The sequence below is a fragment of the Dermacentor andersoni genome, chromosome 1 (genome assembly GCF_023375885.2).
Source record: "Dermacentor andersoni chromosome 1, qqDerAnde1_hic_scaffold, whole genome shotgun sequence".
Classification (NCBI taxonomy): Eukaryota; Metazoa; Arthropoda; class Arachnida; order Ixodida; family Ixodidae; genus Dermacentor; species Dermacentor andersoni.
In genome coordinates, this window is record NC_092814.1 from 154,360,069 (window position 1) to 154,366,068 (window position 6,000).

The window sequence follows — 6,000 nt, forward strand, 5'->3', positions numbered from 1 at the left end:
TATATGCGTGCGTTTGCGTTCTGAATTTTAGGGTTGGTTTGTATGGAGATAAATCTGCTGCACATGTGCAAGATGAAATGCGCAATAAAAACTTCAAAATCTAGCGGTATTGCGTGTATGTGTGTATACTATGGCAACAGCTACAATTCAGTGTTTACCGTAAGTAGCGTATATGTCTACCTATATCTAATTCCAGGGAATATTTAAAAATCGCCTCTGAGAAGTAGCACAATTCTTCTCCTTGAGTTGGATTACTCGAAGAGGCGGACATAACTAGTACGGGAAATCGAAACACATATTAAATTATATACAAAAATAGCGCTAATTATTTTCTTATTTTTACTTTAGCCCACATATTACAATTTGAGAATGGTAGCCGGTGGGATTGCAAGACCCACCGATTCGAAATAAATTTTCAGGGCACCAGTTCCGAGATATTATGTTCCAAAGTGTGAAACAACATACATGATCGAGTGAGTGAGAAAAGTTTATTTCGAATCCGAACGATTCGCGTGCGGCGACTTAGTGGGCTGGGGCACCGGCTGAGATTATGGCGAAGTGTTCTTGCCTCTCGGCGGCTTCCTTGGCCCGCTGGACTGCCCAGAGTTGGTCTTCCAAGTTCGAGCTGAGCAGTGCGGACTGCCATCGCGCGCGGAGGCTATCGATAGAGGCTTCGCTCTCATTGTCCTGTATTAGTCCCTGGCATTCCCATACCATGTGTTCTAGCGTGGCCCTGGTGCCACACACTTTTGCCTCTATCTGCTGTGTATATGTCTGGATAAATAGCGTGCATTAGTATCGCACTCTTGTATGATTTGGTTTGTAGTTGTCGCCACTGGACCGCTTGCGATCTACCGAGTTGTGGATGGGGTGGTGGATAAGTGCATCTCCAGCGTTCGGTCACTTCCGAGATTTTGCGCATAAAAGAGTAGTTTGTTAAAAAGAAGTGGACCAACAGTGCACTTTTAAGGCGAACTTTAGCGCGCCTATTTCCCCACTGGTGACACTCTCGAATTTCATTTCAGGTTGACGCCTTGCAAGCTCACCGGCTACAATTTGTAGATTGCATTATGTCCAATAAAGAAATTAATTAAGAAGTTAATTGATGACTTTTCGTTAATTAGTTGTATATGTGCTTCGATTTTTCTTGCAAGCAATGTCCGCCTCTCTGAATAATCCAGCTGAACGAATACAATTATGTCTGAATTACATTTCAAATGTAATTGTTTCTGCAAAAGGCAATTAAAGAAAATTCCGTAGAATATGAAAATCATCACCCCGTATATTTCGGTATGTGGGGTCGCGTTTCCGAAAATTCGCCTTCTAACCAGTGACAGTGCCTATTAGCATTCTGAGGTGATTTCTCGGAATTCATGTGGAGTTGGAGTTCCGTCAACTCTTTCTACAATTACCGAGGCTTGCGCTTTTTGCAGATAGCGCATCATATTCGATGAACGCATCCAGAAGTCGGGGCTCAAACTTTTACTCGCAGTAATTCATTCAGGTGAATGAAGGAATGAAAGCCTGGCAATTTCGTTTCGAGAACTCGCGCATTCACAGTCGTGGTTTTATAACAGCATCACAACGGTATTGATCACATGCATCTATGTTTCCTAATCAAGTCATAAATTAAGTGGGCGGTATGCAACGCCGATTCCACCCCGTGCATTTATGTTTTCGTCGAATTTACCCCAGGCCCGGATGGTATGACCAAAAGTCTGTCAGGAACTTCGATGATGAATCGATCGCAAACTAACAGAATACATAAACGAGTGTTGGGTAAAGGGAGAAGTGTCGGCTCAATGGATGAAAGCGACGATAACGCTCATTCCAAAACCTGGTAAGAAGCTTTAGATCGACAACCTCAGACCAATCTCCCTAGCATCCTGCGTCGGAAAATTAATGGAGCAAGTAATTTTAAGCAGAGTAGATAACTTCTTAGAGGATAATAACACATACCCATATACAATGATAGGATTTCGCAAGAACCTTTCGACACAAGATGCGATGCTTCAACTTAAGCATCAGATAATCGATTATAAAACGCGCTCTACAAGGGCCATCGTGGGCGTTGATCTTAAAAAGGCTGACGGTAATGCCAAGGATGCAAACATATTGAAAAACATCGAACGAATAGGACTAGTGCAACGGACGTATAAGTACATCAAGAGCTTCCTATCAGATAGGAAAGCAGTCATCCCCTTCGGAGGGCTCACGTCGCACGAAATCGACATAGGGGGGGTGGGGGGGGGGGTGGCACCCCGCAAGGCGCTGTCATCTCCCCGATGCTGTTTAGTTTCGTCTTGATGGGACTCCCCGAAAAATGAAATCACATATAGTCCCTCAATGACAAAATCTATGCGGACGATATTAGTATCTGGACCTTTGATGGCAGCGACGGATCAATAGAACAACGACTCCAGACTGCAATTCACCCAGTAGAGGAACACCTCATAGGAACAGGCCTCACATGCTCTGCGGATAAATCTGAACTTCTCTTGTACCGCCCCACACTTAGGGACAGGCCTCCCAACGGATACGACAGAAACAAGGCTCATGAGGAAATCAAGCTACACGCCAACAACGCGCGGAATATCCCAATAGTAAACCAACTCACGCTACTAGGTCTAGTAATAGAGAACAAAGGCAGAAATGGGGAAACCATAAAGAAGGTAGACACAAAGGTGACAAAGACCATGAGGTTAAAAAACGAATTACTAACAAGCACCAGGGTAAGAAGGAAGAAAGTATCCTACGGCTGATACAATCATTCGTAATCAGTCAGATAACATACATAGCAGCCTCCCACAATTGGTTTGCAGCTGAAAGTACTAAAATTAACAACTTGATAAAAAGGCATACAAACTAGCACTAGGGATTCCCCTCAGTACAAGCACGGATCTCTTGCTAAAGTTAGGACTCCACAACACACTGGACGAACTCATACAAGCACAAAAACATCTCAGGCAGAACGACTAACGAAAAAAAAACGGGACGCCACATACTAAGCAAACTAGGAATGAATTACCACAATCTTTACGGGGAAAAGAGGACGATAACAAGAGAAATTCGTGACAAACTCCTATTATCAAATATACCCTACAACATCCATCCAGGTTACAACGATGGCAGAGGCAAGAGTAGAGGAGAGAAAATGATCCGCAGCTTTGGGTCAGACGACAGAGCAAACTTCGTAGACGCGGCTGAATATCCACATAGAAATAGCTATGTAGCAGTAATCGTAGATCGCACCCAAAAACCCCTTACAGGCGCATCAGTTAACACCAAACATTTCGAGACAGCAGAGGAGGTAGCCATTGTACTATCATTGGTCTCCATGAATGCTCAGTACATCATTAACGATTCTCAAGCGACCATTAGAAATTATGCAAAAGGCAGGATCTCTTCTGAGGCATAACACCTAATCAGAATCAATGAAGCTAAATTCTCCAACGCAGAGAAGAACGGCAGGATATTGCTCTGGTTCCCAATGCAAACGACTCCAGGCATTCCCGCAATTAACCTTAACGAGGTAGCACACCGCGAAGCTCGAGGTCTTACTCCCCGAGCTGAGAAAAGAGTGACTTCCATCGGTCAGGAGAACGCGGAAGAGGAGATCTGGAGAGAAAAAGATACAATAACAAGATTTAGCGATATTACCAAATTCTATCAAAATCGGAGGCGAGTATTACTACCGCCTCACACTAAACTGAACAGAGCTGAGTCCATTATTTGGATGCGGATACAAACAGAAACTTATACGAGTCCCACGCAACCTAAAACTTTCTACCCCGATATATACGCGAGCGATATGTGCAAGCTATGCAAGTCTGTTAGAGCCGCCCTTCAACACATGTTGTGGGGATGTGAAATATATTAAGATAAAAGGGAAGTCTCCCCGGAAAATCTACGGCCGCGGTGGTCGACCGCGCTGCTGATCTACGAACTCACAGACCAACTTTGGGCCGTCCAGCGAGCCATGGAGGCCGCACGGGAGCAGCATCTCCCAGTCGCCATCTAGGCGGCCCCAGGCCCGGTCCTCCCAATCGCCGGATTCCAAATAAAGTTATCACACACATTTGAGCGAGTGCACCGCCTTTGGTTGGCGTTCGCCAAGCGCGTGAGGGCAGCACGTGCCTCGTGCTGAGATATTAGCGTATTGCGCTTTGCTTTTCTCCTGCACGCGCAGCTTTTTATTTCTATTTTTTACGCATTTGCAGCTCCCGCTCGTCTCAAGTTTCTTTTTCGTCGTCGTTGCTGAGGAAAGTCAATAATTTGATGCGCAACGTAACTTTCGGCTAAGGAAGGGTTGGTTATTCAAGAATTATCTCGTAAATTATGCGTGGTAACAAGAACCTTCGGCCTTCAGCAGTAAATCACTACTTCTGTTGCATTTTGAAAGTAACCGGACAAGCTAAGTACCAAAAATCTAAGTAGATATATTTGTTTTAGAGACCACATACGACCAGAATAGCGTTCACCATCAGCTTCAGAAACTTCCAACACAGAAAATGGCCACAAAAAGCTCACAAAATTCCACAACTCTAGGCGTTAATTTCGTAATACTTGCAGGAGAAACTAGAGCAGTTATAGAAGCATGTGGTGCTCGCAAGTAGGGAAAGAAGAAGAAGAAGGCTTCCACGTGAAGAACACTTGGTCATGGCTGACATTCGGATCAGTTTCACAGCCGGTTTCTCGGGACTAAGCTGTGGGCGCGGTGCCAACGTTGGAATGAAAGCAGCAACCGCCCGGCGGCCTTGCGGTAAGTAGTCAGCCAACGGATGGGCCTCCATTACCATCACAATTTCTGGTGTCTCTTGCTGGGCTGCTGTGCGGATGGCTGCTCTGACAACGGCGACTATAAAGGCGCAGGTTGGGGCGCCGTGGGATTTTCCTGGCGCAAGGAGCTTCCCAGCGGAGGCGCCTTGGTGGCTGGGGCGGTCTGCTTGCGTGAGGCAAACCCACATGAGGGGGAGCTCCCTACCATCTACGGGGACGTCGGCCATAGGGAGCATGGCAGATCAGCGAGAAGCACCACCGGCCGAACAGACGAGTGCAACCGAGAAGGCCACATGAGCCGAGACTGTCCCACTGCTCACTGTGGAGGACGACGAGGATGCCTCAGGTGTGGCGAGGAAGGCCACATGAGCAGAGACTGATTGCAGACACGTGGGCGCGACACCCCCAGATGTGGGTCGCTACGCTTCGCGTGCGGCCAGATTACGTGTTTTGTGTGTATTTTGTCGTTTATTAGATCGTTACATATAAAGAAATTCAAAAATTTCCACTTTTTTGATGATTAAGATAATAAATAAATTCTTCCACCTTCTACTAACTTGTATTCCTTGTGCGCCTAAGCCTTCGTAGTGTTATTGTTCTCGTGTGTCGATGTGCGGTACATATAATACTTCGCATCGTTCCATGCGACATCAAATGGGTATTTTACATTGCACGACACGCAATCACAACAAATGAAAGTACTTGGGATACAGCAAGAAATCTTATGCTTGTCAAGCGCCTGAGCACACAAATGCGAAGTTACAAGAAAGTTTGTGCTTTGTTCCCAGAATTATTGGTCGTTAAGAATGGAGCACTGGGCGTCAAGAGCAACGCAAGAAGAAAAGTAGAAAAATATGACGTCACATTTTGTTGTCAATGGCGCGATATAGGCCTGCGATTAACGCAGTTTAATCAATATGTCATAGAAGTCGACGCGATTTGGCTTTCCACTAGGCAGTGCATGGTAACTGCATCCTCATTGTGATTAACGATTGAGTGGAGAGCCCCTGTTGAACAGAAAAATCGATGCATCGAAACACCGACCATACGGTTGTCGCATCCTATCGCGTCCTTCTACAAAGCACCACTTCTTTCCGTAAGGATGAGAGCATTCGGTGTTTGGGTTTGGCCGCATCGCCGCAAGGGCCGCTTAGCCCGTCGACCAGCGCTGCCGCACGAAGGAAGCGAAAGTGGACACTTGTTCAGCCTCCACACCTCGTT

General features: G+C 46.0%; 1 long non-coding RNA gene across 1 annotated transcript; it reads left to right on the forward strand.

Annotated features, from left to right (window-relative positions):
- Positions 1-4,653: 4,653 nt before the first annotated feature.
- Positions 4,654-5,287, forward strand: LOC126546256 (uncharacterized). Its single transcript, XR_011892217.1, has 2 exons — positions 4,654-4,762; positions 4,867-5,287. It is a non-coding gene; the product is annotated as an uncharacterized lncRNA (long non-coding RNA).
- Positions 5,288-6,000: the final 713 nt, after the last annotated feature.